Source organism: Falco punctatus (assembly GCF_963210335.1).
Source record: "Falco punctatus genome assembly, chromosome: 14".
In the NCBI taxonomy this organism is placed as follows: domain Eukaryota; kingdom Metazoa; phylum Chordata; class Aves; order Falconiformes; family Falconidae; genus Falco; species Falco punctatus.
Window position 1 is genome coordinate 13,978,337 of NC_137594.1, and position 20,853 is coordinate 13,999,189.

General features: G+C 40.4%; 1 long non-coding RNA gene across 2 annotated transcripts in view; it reads left to right on the plus strand.

The window, feature by feature from the left end:
* The window catches only part of LOC308073098, a 48,920-nt gene that overhangs the window by 6,187 nt on the left and 21,880 nt on the right, over positions 1 to 20,853 (plus strand). The window contains exon 2 of one of the 2 annotated variants that reach the window (XR_013931905.1): positions 1 to 20,853. This exon is cut by the window's right edge and continues 21,880 nt beyond it. This is a non-coding gene — a long non-coding RNA (uncharacterized lncRNA). The other variant, XR_013931906.1, reaches the window with a different exon arrangement.

The window sequence follows — 20,853 nt, forward strand, 5'->3', positions numbered from 1 at the left end:
CCTTAATGAAAAGCACACCCTTCTCTTTCCACTCATTTTGCCCTCTTGGCCATGAGCTCTACTGCTACACCTGCCCCTTGAGAGGGTTACTCCAGACATCCAGGTACAGTGGCGCAGGACCAAACCCTAAAATCTACTAAAACTGATGCCTGGGAGCATGAAAAATGGTTTCCTGGAGGGAGGCACTGCTCTGCCTGCTCTGTCCACCGGCTTTGCCATGAGGGGGGCTCCGTGGCAGCACCAGCTCCATGTCTCCTCCAGCCCAGGCTGACTGCATGGAGAGGGCTGGTGTGGGGTGAGGTGGGCACCGCTCTACCGTGCCACAGGTTCTCTTGCAGGGTTGCTTTCTGAGACCGCTAATAAAGCAGAGAGGACTATCTCACATCCTCACAGGAGGCTGGACACTTGAAAGTGATTTAGGCAACATCCCTGGAGAGCTGCAGAGGCTCTGGGAGCAGGACAAAGGACTGTGCTGGCTATGATATGTATGTGAAAAATATACATCAATACAGAGTGACACCAGTGCAGAGCAGAACATCTGAAAACTGATGAAGTGGAGAGCTCTCTGTGTAATGCAAAGCACCTGAATGATGTGTGTACACACAAAGATTTGTTCAGCTCTGCTCATATCCAGCCCTCTTGGACAGTTGGATTTGATTTGCCATTTTCCTGCCAAAATATTGTTGCTATACCTCAGCACCTGGCCTTTCTTCAAAGAAATTTTGTACAACTCTCCTGCCCTCACCTAAACCAGTCCAGAATATGAGTTCAGCAGAGGTTAAAGGGACCTTCTCTAATAACAAATATGTTTCTAATAATTTAAAGCCTCAAAAATAAACTTGCTGTTTCTTCCAACATTTCCTCTGCTTCCATAATTCTGCTCATATATAGCTGTTTCCCCACCTATTTCTATCCAACCTTGAAATGAAGACTGCTACAATCAACATACTAGCTTAGAATGAGAGGGTCACACAACGCGAAGCCAATTAACTCTGTCTGCACAGCCAGCAGAGGGAGGCAAAGAGTACAGTTATTTTTGCTTACATTATTTTAAACAGAATTTTAAGGATTTCTTCCCCAAATGCAAAACTGGTTTCCTAAAAAGTAATACTTTAAGTATTTAAGAGAGACATTTCCACCAAAGTTTTACAATAGCAAAGGTGGTGTCAAAGAACACTAGCCCTATGACCTTTATGATTTCCTTTCTGTTAAGCTCAAAGGGCTTTAAGGCTTTGGTATTTATTTGCAATTTTCTCATCCAACCAAAAGGATTTTTTTCCCCAGATACTAGTTAGTTTTACATCAGAAACTTGGGTCTTGTTTTTCTGGAAAGAATCTATGCATAATCAGAGGAATGCAAAGGTAAACCATCTCTGACACAACTGGAAAGTAACACCGAAATGTAGGTGTTGTCTTCAGGTGGTTGAAAACTTGCCCTACCTAAACAGATGAGAAAGAACCACTCACTCGATTGAGCATTCACCAATCCTCCTAGCTGCATATATTTAAGCCATGGAGGAGAAAAAGTGTGAACAGGATGGAAACTTCCAACTTAAAAATTCAGCGATGGAAGAAAAAGTGGGAAGTGAAAGGGACAAAAGCCAAAACTTGGGTATTCTTACACTCTATAAATTAGCAATAAAAAAACCCAAACAAAACAAAGCTCCAAATTTTCAAGTTTGTTAGGAACTATATGAAAGCCCCGGACAATTCAACAGCCTACCCATTTTCCCAGAACATTGCAAGTTTAAGGGTCTTTTTTCTTCTTACTCCATTTCATCTTGGATTTAAGCTTCAGCTGATGCTATTTAAGGGTGTCATTTTAAGATGTAAGTTACAAACTGGACGAGCCCTCAAGGAGCACAAGGCACGAGCATGTATGGCCATGTTGTTTTACACCTCTTTAGCCAGGACTTGTCATTCTGAAATCCTACAGATGTGCTAACAGCTGCAGAGGTGGGTGAGTAGCCAGAGCTGCCTGCTTGATGGAGCTACGCCAAGGAAGCATCGCCTATGGCGCTAACAAGGCAAAAATGTCTGCAATGAAATGGATCTCCATTCGCAAAGAACGGGAGCCACTGCATGGGGTAACCTGCCATCACTATAGAGGTAGCTTGCATGAGACTTCTGAGCCCACACTGCCAAACTGCATTTGTAAAAAAATGCAAGTTTTTTTCTGTTTCCAAAGCAATTTAAGCTAGAAGCAAATCCTCAAAAGCAGAATGTTACACCAGGCAAAATGAGTGAAGCTCAAAGACTGTGCAAAGTGCACAGTGTGAATAGGACTTGTTATGTCTTTTTAGGCATCAAAATATGCCTAACAATGTGTTTCCTACCAAGCTCACAGGCATTTTAAAATGTGCTACACCCTTTTACCTACTCTATGCCTTGTGCTTGGACTAGCTAACAGACATGCAGCAGCATAGGTTTGAGGTATGTCTTTGTGCAAACGGCCTCATGTTACTTCTGCAGTCTGGGTTTTGCAAGCCTTGCACTACTGTAATTCATTTCCAGAATATGGCCCACTGGGCAAAATTTAAGTTACACTAGTGAAAACCTTGAATAAACCCTTGGAAGCTAAAACTAATCACCACTTTAGAAATCCAAAGGTGATGAGCTTATCTGGTTAATAATAAGCTTTTTAAGAAAAAGTTATCAATCTGTATTTAACCAATAGACGGGAACTGGTTCAAAAAGAGTCTTTCCAATCCATCAGGTAATGAATGCCTATTAAAAAACTATAAATAAGCATTCACCCGAGAGCTTGGAATGGCACTTTGAGAGCCTTTCTGGTCACTCAGGTAAATAATGAGTTTTATATAACCTTTCAGCAAAGAATTTTTTATAAATGAGGAGATGAAATGCAGAAAAGCTTCTGATTAATGTTAAAATTGGGGTACAAGCCAGCACACAACTGGGAATTCAAAGTCAAAGCTGGCATTGTTCACTCACATTGTTTCCTCAAAGGGCTTGATGCTAAAGACTCCGTTGTCTTTACTTCGACTTGCTTATGATGGTTTCAATTTAGGATTTTATTTATATATGGCATTTACATTGATGAGTATTTTGTGCATTATCTGTTCACACAGCAGCCACTAAAGTCAATAAGAATTGTAGAGAAGGGCAGAATGGAGGCCCCTAAGTAATGTGCAGTCACCAGTGAAAATGACTACAGTGGTCTCTCATCACAGTCCCCATCAAATCTGCAAGCACTGTGTTTGCTCAAATCCTAAGATAAAGGGAAAAAAAAGTCAGAAAAAAAACCCCCAACTTTCTGGTATCTCATTCTGTCGATATTTACTACTCTCCAATAAAATAACTCTTATCAAATATTTTTAGCTTTCTTGATGACTAAGAAAAAATATACCCATAAAGAGATCCATCAATTATCTTAAAATCAAATAACTGGCAACCAGGATATATGACAAAATTAAATGTAAGCCCCCTCCTGGATAGCAGTACAGTCCTCCCTAAAGAATTGCTCGTCAGCTGTGCTCAACACCTAACACCCTAGGACAAGAAGAGAAAAATGGGTTTCACACCCTGAAGGTTAACAAACTTCATTTATTATATACTCAGAGAATGAAGATTGTACTGCAGGCTCAAGGATGAAAAAGGGAAACTTCTCTCAACTAAAACCATGGCAGTGTTTCACAATGAGACAGACATTTGAAAAGGCTAAAACGCAAACCAAGAGGGGGAAAAAGATGTATAGTGTTTGTATTCAGTAGAGATCTTTCCTGACCCTCATGATTCTAAAGAAATATATCCTTCCAATTGTTCCATACTGTGTTAAAACATATTTTTTGCATTTATTAATAATTCAAACATGTTGTTGTTTAAAAAAATATTCATATCATGTGTTCAGAGTTTCTATATACATATGTCAAACTTTATTTTGTTTTACCATTATAATCTATGAACGGATTTACCCTTTGTTTCTGTTTTCAAATCTCTGAGGAATGTTTGATTAGGTAGGAGGGTTTGTTTTATGCATTACTTGTTCATCATTGCACAAGTGCACAGGCTAAACAAAGTTGGCATACTTCATACTGATTGGTGGAAACAGTGTAGTTAAACAGTGTAGTTAATACAAGGGAATGAGTAATTTCTCACCACAGCTAATCAGCTGCACAATAGCTACGTATCAGGCAGCACAGCCATATATCAAAAATGCATTTTAAGGTAGCCTGTAGCATACATTATTATTTAGTAGTATCTGTTACAATCATTTCATATTAACACACTCCTCCTGTATTTATTTAATAAAACCAATCTTGTGTGCAGCAGTCTATATACATAAGCAGCCAGAATACTACAAATTATCAAGGTAATGGCAAACCCAGGAATGTTCTAGTGGGTATATAGTGGAAGATATGTCCAGGTTGTTCCAATTTAACAATGTCAGGTGAAAAAGAAAAGCAAGATGACAAAGAAGCTTCTGCTGCACTGATGAGCTTAAATCAATTTCATAATTCTGTGTCTATCACTCTGTACATTTATAACTAAGAAATAACAAGATAAATACATTGTAATATTATTTACCAGATGTCTTCTGCATTAATGCTTTTCCATACTTTTGAGATGAGCTGTACTTTATTATGACTTGTAAACCTGTCATTCCTGAAGAACATATTTTTAACAGCCCAGCATCAATACAAGTTCAGAATGTATCTCTCTGTTAGAAAACAAGGTTGGGTTCAGTAGGAGTTAACATTAACAATTCAAGAGCCTGTAGGAGAAATTAGAAACATGAGTCCTCCATAATGATGATAAAATCAAACTGGCAAATAAATGTATTCTCAAATGTCATAGTAAGAAAATGGATGAATATATGCAACTAAAATGGTCTCTTAAATTTCAAGTGCATGGCCAGGATTCTCAAGAACTTCCTCCTAAATAGAAGAAGCTGAATTAGAAATCTATCAAGTAATCTCACTACTGCATATCTGCGCATGTAATGCAAACTTCGTGAAGTCCACAATTTCACCCTACTAGACTAATCCAAAGCCCACTGGGATTTATTCCTCTGAATTTGATGAGTTTTGGATCAAGCCTTTTGAAGATAAGGAGTGAGCTGGAAACAAAATGATGCCATAAATCAGAATGAGTGGTACAGAATTAAGTAGTACAAAATATAGCTTTCAGTAGTATGTTATGCTAAGGTTATAAAATAAAACAAAACAACACAACTATTGATGCATAAACAGTAAGGAGAAAGATACATAAATATTTGCATTATTAAGGAATTAGTGAAATTGCAGCACTTCGGTTTCTTAAAAAATATAGGCTTTATTTTGATATTCACACTTAAGGAAACACTTTGGCTCTGATAAAACCAAGTGGATAATTAAAAATTATAATATTAATTGTACTCTTAACACAGATAAGTAAACTTGGCAAGAAAGTTTTAATGAGTTAAAGTGAAAAGGCAATGTCTAAATTATCTGAGTAAATTGGCAAAGGGAAATTTATTGTATATACCAACCTCTTTAACTTGTTTTAATGTCTGAATTTGAACTACATAGGTTAGTTTTCATTATATGATACATTAAATTAAAAGGATAAAAGAATCTCTTCTCAGAATCTGCTTTCTTGGACAGGTAACTGTGCTTACAAATTAATTGTCCTGTAATATGTTATAATAGTAACTTGAAATCCATGGTTTCAGTAAAGATTCCTTAGGGAAATGCCAGCTACTGGAATGCCTTTAGAAAGTAAAAGGCAAAAACACAATCATACCGAACTTTGTTAGAAATGCAAACGGCTCCATGGCATATTGTAGCTGTGGGACCTCCCAGTACTCTGGAAGATATGGGCTCCTGCAGAGCACATCTGCCACGTGCCACAGCCCAGAGGTGTGGGGAGGGAGACATCCAGGTCCACGTGTACGTCTCAGCTACACGTATGGGTAAGAGCCGTGCTGGAGAAGCTGAAATGGTGGATCTGCTGTCCTCTGAAAAGATGCTACATGCTTATGAAAAGTGCACAGCATATTCCAGAACAACTTTTGGATAAAATAAATTACTGCCAAATCTTGACTGAAATAACTGTGACGTAAAAGCCGACATAGATGTATACCCCATAGGGAGCTGTCTGACTGTATCAGTTTTTAATGTATCTTTCTGTTAAATCAAAGATCCAAATGCTAAATCTAGCACTGAGGGACATCAAGGGAATTTGTGACATTCCTCAGAGGACTTGGTGTCTATAAACTAATGAATGGATAAAACCGATCTCAATATTTAGTTTCCTATTTGTGACAAATATGATATTGATGATGTTTCATTTAACTGTTTCATTACAGCATGCTTGTGAAAATTTAACAAAATAGAAACTGCTCACCCAGAAATACACTGCAACAGATATTGGGATTATGTATATAATTAAGAAACAGGCACTGCAGAAGACCATAATATATCATGATTTAGAAGTTCAGATCTTTCATCTCCTACTAAATACTGTCAAGCACCAAGAAGTTCTGAGCCAGAACCAACCAAAAACAATGGAAAGATTTCCATTGGCTTTAATAAGCAATGAATCAAATCCATAAAAATGAAGCAAACTAGTAAATGTGCTGTTACTCAGAGTAGCTTCTAAATAAATATATAAATGACATTTCTCACTCCAAATCTTCTAGTACTAGAAGGCCCATAGCAAGAACAAAAGAAGGAGAAGACTGTACCTTTTTGGTAAGCTGTTAGTAGCTCAGTCACATACAGCAACAGTGCAGAGCAGACCATCCCTAAGAAGTAAACTTCATGATGTTCAGTTCAGATGCAGACACGGAAAGACAGTTCAGCTAAGTCTACCAGCAAACGCTCACCTAAGCATTTAACTCCAATTCCCATTTTCTCATCATACCTTTGGGGGGGCAATCCCCTGCCAGTCCCGCTGGCAGCGGGACTGGCAGCCCTCTCACGTGGAGACATGCCACCCTTCCCTCTGTGGTACCCTGCAGAGGAAGACCAGCTCCTGCCCACCAGCAAACCCTCACAATGCCCACAGTGGAGACCCGCTTCCTATTCAGAAGGGAGAAAAGACTTCTTACAGGTCCCTCACACATAGCTGGCCTGAGGGAAACGGGGACATTTCAGATTTGTAATTTGAAGGCACATTATTCACGTGCATTTTGGGATGTCTAGGGTGCTGCCACCAGAAGACACAGGGAATCATGTGGAGAAGGAGAAAGAAGTGTTACCTCAGCCACATCCAAACTGCAAATGGGAACGGGCAGACTGGGGAGCTTTCTGCTGTTCATTCAATATACCGTGCAGTATCAGAAATCTCTTTTACATGTTTTTTTCCACCTCCCTTTTGAAAAGGACCAGAATTACAACCAAGAAGCTAATAACTTGCTATGAACAGTGGTATTTGTTGAGGCATGCAGTTTCCAAATGGGAATTTGGACTTGTTTTTATTCTTCACTTAACACTTCCCCTGCCCAGCACAGACGTTTGCACTGGTGTTGTTCTGACTATGACAACACACAGAAAGCACATGGCCTAATAACTCCGACTTTAACAGACCCATGGCTTCTAACAATGCGATTGCAGAGGAATTTGCCCTAAACAAAGCCTAAATACAGAAGCGCCCATTGCAGTTAGCAGCAATTAATGTCTCCTCAGACTGCTACGTGCCTTAACCGCAGCTGGAGGGGATCTCGCCTAGCAAGGGGAGAGAGGGACACCTGCGTGTGATGGTCACCAGGCTTTCTGGCAGGGTCCTCAGCAAGGATATTACAAGCAACCGACATCACAGCAACACAGTGTGAGCGTTCGGTTCCCTACAAAATGGAACTGGAATCGCTCCCGAAAAAGCTCACACAACACAGCCCAAGCAGCGGGGGAGAAGGACTGAAAAACCCACAAGAATTGAATCTATTAGAAATATTCTCACTTGTCCTGTTATGACCCACATAGGAAAACTTTGGAAAAAGCACATCTCACACCCAAGGAAGGGCAGTGGTGGAACTGGTTCAAAGTGGTGCTTCCCCGAGCCTTCCCGATGCATCAGTCAGGCATGTCCCCAGGCTGCCACCAACTGCCACCGCAGCCAGGCCCTGCAGCAGCCTGCCAGCCCAGGCCAGCCCTGCGGTAAAGGGTCCCTCTGCCTTTCCTCTGTGCCAGTGCACCATCCCCAGTCTGCCTCCTCCAAAGGAGGGTGGACACCATGGCAGGCTAATACCTGCTCGTCCCAGTTATCACCAGTGCAGTTTGCACTGACAGTGTGTTGGTTAATAGGTCAATACTAAAATATTAATAAATACAGTGGAATTATATACAGAACAGAGGTGTGTGTATTTCATAATATAAATGAATAATTTTCAAAATGTAAAAGTACTAACGGACATTTTCACTTTGTGCTTTATGACACCTACAATATCTTGGCCCAACAAATTAAGATTGACATTTAAAAATTACAAGGGAGCCTATTTCTCCTGTCAGTGCAGGCCTAGAGCATCCATCACTGCTGGTGAGCACTGAGTGCACACACTGAGGGGAGGAGAGACCCTTAAAGGTTTGAACATAAACCTTGTCTACAGATAAGCTGGGCAAACACGAGGAGCCATATCCTGTTAAAGCCACAAATCAAGCGCGTTTGCTATTTGCATCTGAGCAAAGTTATAATACTGAGCCATAAGGAGAAAAGAAAAAGCATAAGACGAGAAAGATGCCTCTTCCAAACTCAGCGTATCATCACAAATCTGTTAACTCTATGTAAGAGGCAACCTAAGGGTATCAAGTTTAAAAAGCACAGAATCAATAAAAAGTCATTAAAAATCAATGTATGAACTGGTTTGCATGCCCTCAGCCATCACTCCTAGGCACTAATGCTCTAATAATTCTCAATTGATATGCACAGAATATGCCAATTTAAATTTATTGGAGTACTTCAAATTTTTAAGTGCTTAACTTTGGAAAAGATTGGCTTTATGGGGCCAAAGCAGCGAAGAATGATCAGAAATGTTTAGAATGCCTTACATTTTCAGTAATTTGAAAGAGATTAAAGGAGTAGACTTATGAAATTAAGAATGATTTAAAAATCATTGGATCACTTCAAATTGCTAGAAATGCTTGAATCGCAAATAATATTGGTAGTTAGTACACATGCAGTGAGAGGGGTCTATTCTTACATCAATGCCCAAATGAAATCTCCGATCGCATGAGACAGTTCTATAAGTGTACCTAAAAGAAAGGGAACCACTTGCACGTGCACAAAATACATAGCGATTTCGAGTGCAAGACAAACCCTTACTACCAAGAATCCCCCAAGTCTTTCCAGATTAAACTAGTTTCATGTGTAATATGATTTGAAATTGACTCTCTGGTTAGAAATTCTGGTTGATATTAATTTTTGTTTCTGGTAGACAATAAAAAACTGTGCAAGACTCCTGTGCAAACATCTGGAAATACATTGAAATCCACAGCGGAGGAGGGCAAGCCGTGGTGCCTGTGCACGGAGCGGATAGGAGCTGTGAGGGAGGCTGCAAACTTGGACACTGTGGGAGAATCCTGACCCCTTGGAAGCACTGACCTGTCATTCGAGCTCCTACTGATTCAGGATTTCTGCCTTTGATTTTAGAAATCTTCTATAATTACTGTAGATGCCAAGATATTTGCCGTATCCCAAAGCCTAGCTCTGGAAGTTTTTTGAGCATAGTGTCTCCTGTGTTTCTTGAAAGCAAATGCATGGCTGCATTTGCTTTTTCTTCATATTCACTCCTGGAAAATATACCTAGAGGGGAAAATTTAAGAAGTGGTATTAACAGCTCAGTACATCCAAGACAAAAGCTAGAGAAAACAAGGCATAAAAAAGGGTTAAGGTGAAATAATAAACTGTTATTAAGCCTATTAACAGTTTTAAAACATCATTGTTTATGGCATGATAGAGCTTGGCTTTTTACGGGTGTTTCATTTGTACGTTTTACTTATTCTGCTACTATTTAACAATGTCATGGATCTCTACTTTAAACCCTCTCGGTAATGTACTGATTTAATCTGAATCTGCTAATCCTAGTTTTAAAATAACGTTGCAACAAAACAGAGGTTAACATTTCATAGCGTCAAACCGCAAGCGAAAAGGCTAAAATTTTATGAGGACCCTCAAAAATAATACCCGTTTTATTAAGGATAAAATATACAGAATTAATCTTACGTCTTTATTCCGCATTTGCTTGGAAGATGGAAGACAATTTAAAAGCTGTCTTCATTTTCTTACCTCTCTCTCTGCCTAAATGGCCGGTAGCTGCCATGCCTTTGCTCCCGTCTCTCCCCGAGGTGGGGGCGGGGGGGGAGCGGACTGTCCCTTGCAGCGCCCAGTGACAGCCCCCAAAGTCCACTTTCGAATTCAGGACGAGGCTCTGCACTGGAGTGATCAAGACATAATAGAGCAGTCTTTTATTAATGTTACAAAAATTCTGGCAGGAGTAAACAATCAACATTTTATGGGGTTTGGTTTATAATTTAACTTCTTTCACAGCACTATTACTTGCTGCTACTTCTCCGCAATTCTTTCTCTACATATTATCTTGCCCTTGCTAGATCTTAGCTGAGGAAAGAAGGGAAAAAAAAAACCCAACTTTTATCCAGTGAGACACTTTGTCAAGAAAATTCTACAAGAAATTGGTTGTTACCTGTGGATAACAACTGGTTTGTTAGTTAATGGCTAGAGGCAAAGCCAAGGCCAGTTAATGCTCCAGCTGTCCAGTCATTAACTGCAGTAAAGACTGATTTTGAGGAGGTTATTGCTGTGATAAAATATCCTCAAAAGATTATAACAGCAATAGTGTACAGAAAAAAAAAAAGTATTAGTGGCTATAGTGTGACTGAATGGCTGCATTTGAAAAATTGGTCATTCCCTGGCGGTTCATAACCGATTTTCCACCAGTCAAAAAGCAAGTTGTGCTCTGTTAGGTTTATTGTACAAGGCAATAAAAATATTGGCCAGGTTAAATTGTCAGCGTGTTATGACATTAACCATTCTTTTACTGTGCTTAATTTAAGTGTTACTATGATTCATTATGGAAAGAAACTGTCCTTTGCAAGTAAACAGGCATTTCAGCACTGAGAACAGATAACAATAATAAATCTGAATGCAAAATTAAATTTCACATGATGGCTTCCTCCCCTCTTCATAATGATCACCTTTTTTCTTTTTTCTTTCTAGAAATACTTCAGAATTCTTGGCTATTTAGTTTGCAAGATTGTCTTCCAAAGTTTGCATTATTGATGTGATGCCTGGCAGCAGTACTCTAGTTAAGAGTGTGACAGCATTTCCATTAAAAAACCTTTTTGATGGTTAACTTGGCCGTCAAAAGTCGCCTTGTGTTTCATTTGGCATGCCAATTCACAGACCTTAGTGCAGATCTGAACCATGTGAGCTGTTCCTCCCTTTCTCTCTGCTAGTTAAGGTCAGAAATGCGCATGCAAAAATGTGCACATGCAATTTCTGTGCACGATTCTGTAAATCTGGACCTGTTTGTATTAAATTATTGGGAAATATGCAAAGTTCTGCAGATTTCTATGTTAATTTGCATGCTTTTATCATAAAGGCTATGTGCTATCGTAGTAATCTTAATATACATCGACAGACTACACCGTAACCACTCCAAAAAGCCATTAGAGTTTATTTTATAAATGTATAATAAGAATTCTAGGCAGATTCAGCATTGCACAACTCATTTTTTTGTTATTAGTAGTATTGTTATTCACTGACACCTGTAACAGAAGTGGAGCCATTGGACTTCACATGGCTAAAGCATCAGACTAAAGTTTTCAACAGGATCTGGAGCACTTAGTCTGAAATTTTCACTGAAGTTTAACGGCTGCCTAATTCCAAGACATTGCTCTGAAGATTCACACCTACAATGATCCAGTGAAAAAATGTTACTGTGACCTACTGACATCGCTGGCATCCTGGCTCCACTGAAAACAATATTTAAACACTCCAGGGTTTTACCATAGTTTCAATTTCACTCTCGCTCCAAGAACACTTATGGTTATGCCAGTGAGCCTTGTCCATTATGATGAGGGATTTTACAGGCATAAATGATGGTACAATTCATCCCACTGTATCAAGGCTTTGCAGGAGTCTCCAAGCAGTCACTTACCACATGGCAATATTAAATCCTGGGGTCTTCCACAGTTAAGGCTGCCTTCAATTTCCTAGTCATTCTTAAGGGACTGCTGAAGTTAAATGCGGGTTGTTTTTTTTTTACTACTAGCATCCTCAGGAGTGAATGAATTGTTAACTTTTTTGCTGCACTGAACAACTACATTAAATGCTTATGTCTAGACTTCTAAATGTAGCATCAGAAGAGCCTCCAACGGCAGAGTTGCACGCAGCCTCCCTAAGAATGAGCTGCACAAAGGCTGTACAAACGTGTGCCAATGCTGTCAGCAACAGCGACAGAAAACAGCAGTGAGCACACCAAAATGACCAAGAAGGTATATATAGATACAGACTGACTGTGATTTCTGAAAGCCAAGACTCAGAACCAGTGAAGCTCACTTTACAATACCAAAATATATGTCAGATATGGTGACTCTATGATATAAAATTGTACTGTTATAACAAAAAGCTTCTGCATGTGCATTCACAAACACACATACACATATATAATGCATGTGTGTAGATACACATATATTTGGGGGGGTATATATATTTTACATATGAATATAAAATAAATGCCCTATGTGTATATCAGTTATATACACATATTTTAAATGCACATATAGACATATATGCATGAGCATTCACGAGTAGACAGAGATCCTGAAGTAACTCAACATATGCTGATACCCAGGAGCCCTTCAAGCAGGTGCTAGTGATGTCACTTTAATCATGGGACCACTTTTGCACAGAGGGGTTAAGTGACTTGTGCAATGCCATACAGCAAGTCGGGGGAAAGGCCACGAACAGCTCATCTGAGCTGGGGTTCAGTCTCCTGGCCTGGTCACAGGAGTCACACGACTAAACCTGTATCATGTCGCCACATACTGCCAATCACATCCTCTCCTTAAAGTGTGACCAGCGATGACTCAGCTCCGGTATAAGCCATGCTACCATGCATAATCAGACATCCAGTCTATGAATTAAATGTATGTCTTATAATTACGTCCACACAAATGCTGAAACTTCAACATACAGTTCAGAAGAGTTTCCAGTACATCTGATGCCACAGGCATCACAGCTCCGCTTCTGGACTTACCAGCTGCTGCTCCAAGGCTTGGGCCAACTGTTGCTGCCAAAGGATGCTCAGATGATGTGCAAAACTGGAACACGGAGAAAAGAGTTGATCATCATCTTTGATGTTGGAACTTCTAAAGGAAGCATGAGCTCCTCTCACAACCATCAGCATGCTCAGACATCATCCCTACCTTGATGTTTGGCCTGCTGCTGCTATGGCTTGGTTTGATTTTAGGCATCAGTTGGCTGTAAAAGGGTAATAAACATGGCACACTAAATCACTGCCCAGAACGAGGAGTTCACAAGTATCTTCCATGTGTCTGTTCTCGATTGGATTCCAACCCTTTCCAGATGAAGTTACAAATGGATTATTCAATTTCATTTTTTTACTCTTAAATACGACCTTTTAAGATAAAGTGATTCCAGAGGGCTTCCAGATGATTTGCCATTATTTCAGTACTGATGGCATACAGGCACTGCTAGTGTGAAGGGCAGAAGCCTTCAGGGCAAGGACCATCATGTTCAATATTGCAAGGAACATAGATTTTACCCAAGGACCCCGAGATCAGCTTTTATGTTACCAAAAAGTGCAAGAGGAATTCTTATATAGAAGATCATGATTAGCTTGGGTTTAATACTGAGTTTTCAACAGCATTTTAAGTAATTTTGAAAGGGAGGATTAGAGGAAGGCGGGGAGCAGGCACCCTCCCATACCCTCCAAATCATTCCATCCTGATGTGTTTTGTTACTATGTCCAGAAGAGATGAACTTTTGGCCCTTATAAAGTCACTTGAGATTTTCCAGATTCATCTGCAAAACTATAAAAGACCCAGGCATTTCTGCTGCAGCCATATCTGTCTCTGCTGTGGACATGCTGCAGGACACTAGCCCTGGTGGCACCGGTTAGTGATTTCTTGCAACAGGCATTTTGCTTCTGGGCAAGGAATCCCTGTGTCCCCTGAGAATGAGACACAAAGCACTTACCATTTCCAAATGAGGATGTGCACCAGCACCAGTGCTGTTCCCCATATCCTCTCAATCCAAGCAATTTCTCTGTTCTGCCCACCAATAAATACAAGCTTTTTTTCAAAAAATACTTCGTGAAATTCGTATTAGACATAAAGTCCTGCAGTTCTTTTCTACTTTCAAGAGAAAAGTAGAGTCAGGCTCGTAGTCAAAATCACCTTCAGCCAAACCCCCACTGTCAGACAAGTGCATCATCGTGAATTTTGGATTGATGAACTACTGTATTTTAGTTTTTCTGCCAAAGCAACATGGGTCTCATCAGCAGGAAAGAGAATAGAATAAGACAGAGAAGAGAGGCAGCACAACACACTGCACCTATGCAAGGGCTGCCAACAGAAAAAAGGGCAGTCTCTCGAAGGGCAAAAACACAGATGTATTCGAAGGACAGGCAAAGGCACGAGAGAGAACAGAACAGAGGTAGTACTGAGAAAGGCATGTTAACAGGTAATGCTTCTGGAGATTTTCATGGAGAGAAAATGCTGGCAAGGACTGAGCAAAAAAATGGCAAGTTTTATTGTGCACACACCGAGGCAATAGAACCAGCTTCACCAATTTTCTAGCAAGTGGCCCGTGGCACAGAGACAGTTGAAGTGACATGATATGTGAACAAGTCTGAAGAGAGCAAGCTTGAGGGGGAAACGTTCACGTGGCTCTTTCCACGGCTATGCATCTTTTTCATTTTTGACAAGAACACGTATTTTTGAGTTATAACATTTGTGACGATGACCTCATCAGATAACAGCCTCCATCCTGTGGGTCTCTGACTCTCCCTGGCTTCCTTGCCATCCTGCTGGAATGCTAGACAGCAGCATTTCCCACCTCAGGTTGTATCCTCTGCCTGCTTTGGAAATGCCCTTCCCTTACCCTGCGTCCTCCCTAGCTCAGCCTCTGCCGGGAGCCTGCTGGCACAGGGAGCACCACAACTGCCTCCGCCAGCCACGCCTGCACTGTTCCCTGGGTCTGTGCTTCTAAACCTGCCTGTTTGCATTTGTCCACATCTATCGGTAAAGCAGAAGAACAAAAGAGAAATATGCACTACAGGGGAAGATCATCCCCCTGTTGTCTAGAACTGCTTAATCATACACAACATTATATCCTTATAATTCAGATCTGCTTGTACAATAGCCATTACGTACCAGCATTCGACGCTCCTTGAAACAAGGTTTAGAGGAGTTTAGTTGCAGGACATGCTGTTCTCTTACACACGGACACACACCCATGTGCATACACACATGCAAACATATACTTTCAGGGGGAGAGAGGTTTAAGACTGAAAACTTCTTTTAACTTACAACTTATTTGATTTAAGACTTAAAGATTTTAAGCCAGATTTATTTTGGGTGATGAGTATTTCTTACATCTAAGGGATAAACATTTTCTCCTGTTTTAACATGTCTTCCCTTTGATTTTCTCGCACATGTTGTATTTAACTAATAGAGTACAAATACCAAAACAATGGAATATCCAGGATTAACTCAGCAAATGCCATTAGATTTTGTGCAGGCATAGTATAGAAATGGCACAAAAAACTTTGGATTCTTAAGGATCATTTCCAGTGATTCATTTTCAAAACTAAGGGATTTTTAATACTTGAAAAATTCAATATATTTCATAGAGTCATTACAATTTGTACAGTTCTGAAATAATGCCAATTTTGCAACTTAATTTGTTAAAATGATAATAAACGAGAAGGCTGTCACTTGACAGAGAAAAACTCTCTCTTTTCTGTTATCTGTTTTGCTGTAAGGTTAATTCTTTATATTTTATATTTAAATTAATTCGGATTTCTTTCATAATAGGAGGCTTACTACATTATGGAATTAGTAAAGAAATGAGCAAAATAGGCAGGAAGAGAATGAGGGGGAGGGGAGAGGGTAGGACGAGATCAATTAAATAATTTTTTTGTCAAAAATCAGATATGCACATATTTTAGTTTGGAGAGCATATGCTGCTCTTGATGTGGATCCAAAACCAAGGCAGTACATTGAACAAAATAAAACCAGCTCTGTAATTATTAGCAGAGACATATTCGTGAGGGCCATTTCCTGTAGAAAACGCCACTTGTGTTTTCTTTCCTGTATCCTACTCAGATCCCCTTAGCAGAGACGAGAAGGAAGAGACAAAGTTACGGCACGCGTTTAAGAAACAAGCCATGACCGACGTCGGATTTTTTGCCAATTACCACAGAGCTCGGAAAGTCCTGGAGGGCCTGTGACCTGCCAGACCAGCTGGAGGTCTTCTGCCATTGTATTGGACACGTTCATGAGTTTCAAGGCAAGCATGAAAGCAAGCCAAATTTGCCAGTGGACGCGATCTGTAATCACTTCTTGGCCCAGATCAAAGCAAAGCAAACTGAATGAAGCATGAAGGTATCAGAGACAGCAAAAGCCATGAGTGAAGTGCAAAGACATCATCTGCCACACTAGACGACAAAATAATTCAAGCGCCATTACCAGGTTACACATAGATATTATAACCTACACGAATGAACAAGATACCAGATGACAGAGAGGAGTAAAGCTTGTGATGTTTCTCTGTAAAGCCATAGAAAAAATATGGAGGATGATGAAGGTAGGAAGCCGATGGTTCAATCTGGATTTAAGAACTGTTGGCCTTCTCACTTTTGGGGATATTTTTCGCACCAGAGCTAAAGAAAGAGCAGGAAACACAACTAGCTTAGCAGAGAGTCAAAAGAAAAACTGTAACTTGGGCAACTATATGTAGGGTAGGGAAGAGGGAAAAATGCCACAAGAAAGCCACTATTCATTGGAATAAAATAAAGCTGTTTAGCAAACCAAGGACAGACACCAGCTTTTTGGTGATTAAAAGGCCAAATTATGGTTTGGGGATTTCAAATCTGTGCTTGTATCAGTATCTGGAAGACCACTGCCAAACTCTTAAGATTCATCATACAATTGTCTTTGTAATTTTGCAGACCTGTATGAACAGAAATGCATAAGGTTGCCTATAGCTGCCTAGTAGAAGCAGTGTTTTTAGAAATATTGCCAGAGTGACTTTAAATGTTGCAAAAAGTATATATTCTCCCTAGCTATTATTTTATACTGTTTGTTACCATTTGCTTCTCTTGTTGTCCTATTTCTCTTTAAGGTGGGAAGTAGGAGGATCAAGACTTCTCATAAAACACCAGGTGATCCTTCTTGTTTGTTCCTTCGTAGGGGCACAAAAACTCATGAGTCTGCAAAAAGTTACCAGGAACACTAAGAAATTACAGCATCGGACACCTACAGAAATTTATTTGACGCTATCCTTCCCCATCACCATGCCACCATCATGCTGCCTGTGATGCCTGCACTTAGCAGATGCCGCAGGAGATGCTTGCATGCCATTGGCGTGGCTCTCAGCCCCACAGTGGTCTGCAAAATGCAGGTGATAATTTGCCAGGGAGAAAAATCAGGGATAGGTCTTCCATATGACTGCCACGTTCACAGTTCAAAACTCCTCCCAGTAGGGTAAGTGGAGGGATGTACTCACCTCTTCAGGTACATTCGCTTCATGCTTCTTGGCTCCAGAGAGAAAATAAAGATCCAAACACCCAGAAGAGCCATAAGCAATTCTGTCTGTGATGATTTGATCCATAGGGCTCTACAGAGCCCAGAACGATCCCTGCTAAGTCTGAGATTATATTTATGTCAGTACAGGAGAACTCTCACTGATGAAAACTCTCTGAAGGAATCAAAACGAGAAAACACCTTTGATGCAATCAAATTGCTCCAGACAGCTCTTAAAAAGGTAAAGATTTAAAAATTGCCATCAAACCCATTTTCACACTTACTAAACTGCAATTTAGTATTATTTACATTATGGAAGAAACCCACAGCCCCAGTAGGCTCAGGGGGACACTGCATTAGTCACGGTGCAAATACATACAAAGACATGACCCCTGCCTCAGAGAACTTTTTATCATCCCCTAATTAACCTCTTCCTGATCCTTGAAGCCAGAATAATCAATGGGTCTCTATTCTGACTCTGAATTCATTCAGCTGGGGGAGGAGAGGGATCTATGGAAAAATTATTTTTTTAAAAAAAAAAGACTTCTAAATTACCTTCTCTGTGGGACAGCATTCTAACAAACAATACTAGGTCTGCCAAATCATTCCTGCTCTAAATAACCAACTTTCCTTGTACAGCATCTGCTGTCTGAAAGGGCTTTCATTTGTTTTTACCATTATGAATAGTCAAGAATTTGGTATCACATGATCAAGCTTCTAGAAAACTTAAATATGCTTCATTGCGCCTTGATGAATGGCTGACTGTTGTATTGTTATAAGATATACTAATACACTAGAAAAATCTAACTTTATTGCGACTAACCCCCGTGCGTAGGGTTGAACAGGAATGTTCTCCACCCCAAAGAAAATGCCTATTGACATACTACCTAAAAAAGCTGGGATTTTCAAAAAGCCCGTTGACTCTTAGTGTAAATTCAACTGTTAATGAACCTCAGGCACATCTGAACATCAAAATTCAAAACTCATCTCTGTACAAATAATGTATCTAAATCCAAATTGAATGGGTAGAACCCCCCCCCCATGGCAGCGTAACCCATAACGCCTTCCTCTACTCTCTGTTATAATCTAAGGATTGCTTTTGTTTGAGGAAAGGAGGCAAGAAAACACTCCTTACGAGCACTCTCAGCGGTTCGGCGGGAGGACAGAGCTGGCTGCATGCGTTGCTGGATGAGTACCTTGGAAGCTTAGCACAGGAGAAATAGGATGACATTAAGGGCAGTGACTGGGTAAGTATAAGAGCAGGTATGAAAAGAGAGAGGCGGTGTAATTAAGGGATGAAGTGAAGTAGTGGTGCCCAATGGATTTTAGATAATAGATGTCATTAAGGGTGATTCAGAAGATTGAATTGTACAACACAAATCAGTGTGGAAGCTGTGGAACAAACCAAGTAGAGAGAAGCATCACTTCTCTACTTACGGTAGAGAAGTGTTGGTGTGCTTTGTGCACTGCCATCTCTAAAAGGGACTGAGCTAACAACAGAGATGATTAGTTTTCCAGGGGCAGAGGTTAAGGATGTTAGCGAGAGGGTTGATATGTTATAGTCAAGAGAACTGGGAATGAATCCTGTGTTTGTGCATGTGGAAATTAAATGATAACAGAAAGGCAGCGAGAGATATTTCAAAAGAGGTTGGGACTTGAAAGGAGAGAAAAACTACATTTTTGGTACTGTGCTAATTCTTCATAAAAAAACCTAAGTAAATCTTGGCAAACTTGCCCCCACAAATGGCTTTTTGGGAGGCACCATATGCAAGTGTTAGATTAAGAGAGTGAAATCTAACTGGCTACGGCTTTGACTTACAGCAGAACATTGCAAAGAAAGCTGGGGGACACAGGGACAGACAGCACATTACATGATTTTGAGGCCAATCTCATTTTATAGAGCACCTTTGTACTCCAGGCTAAATAAAATGCGTTACAAGCAGTGTGTCGGGCATCAGCAGGGAAGTCGGTGGCAGCCCACGACAGCTATCATGTGCTCAGCAATGTGTGTTATATCATGGACATCAACATAATTTATAAGAGCAAGGTAATTGTTGGCTAGAAAACCGCAATAATCGCCTTCCTTTTCTGAGAAGGTTTTATTGTCTCCAGCATCTGTTGTCTGAGACTGGGGCCAAAGCTTCCACTTGCCTCTCTTACTTCTTGAGTCTGCAATGCCTTAGCACAGCCACCGAAGTTATTGGGCCTCTGAAGGTAGCAGAGCAGGTACAGATGCGGAAAACCTCCCACTCCATTACGTATGCTGATCTTCTACTGACGTTGCCCTTCAAAGCATGCCATTAGCACCAAATGTGGCTACCAGCTGTGCAGCTGCAGCCCAGGACCAGCGCGGTGCTTCCCGGTGCTACGCAGCAGCTCTTGGAGCAGAGCTGAGGGATACAGAGAAGCAGTATAGTCTCTATGTAGTCTCAGGCATAAGACATGACTCAAATATATCTGAAAAAAGCCATAGGATGGCCTATCATAAGCAGCTCAATGAATCAAAGACATTTTAAGCGTTTTGAATTAGCTGATGAGCCAACTTGGCAATCTCAGTTCTGAATAGAGTCATTCCTTAGCTTGTCATCCTCTCATCTCCTTCAACTGGAAAGGCCACGGAGACAAAACTACAGGTTTTCCATTCGCCTCTCTTGCAATTCTCTTTGCCAGCCAAACAGGGGTCTAGGGAAGAGACATCTCAGTCCTCTGCTACAGCTTGTATAGCCTATTCAGTAACTATGTAGACTATATAGGAACTCATGGAACAGAAAGGAAAAAGAAAGCTTGAGAGAAGTCAGAAATCAGAATTTCAGCCCAGAGACAAAAATACTGGGTTTACCAAGGGATGGGAAAACAGGAAAAAGGTAGCACAGCTGGCAAATGCTGAAACTACCGAGAGAAATAACCTGGTGCAAAAGCAGGCAAAAAGAGAAGACAGTAAAAAGTAATAACAGCTTTAAAACTCGCTTTGATCTTCAATGCAGGCTAAAGATGCTGTGGAACAAAATAAAAGGGTTCTAGATGGAGGACAAAAGGCTAAAGTCATACCAGGATGCAAATCTAAATGTGAACCTGAACACCGGGACTGGAAGCAGAGTCTAATCCTGCATTTGGATCCACATTTTGC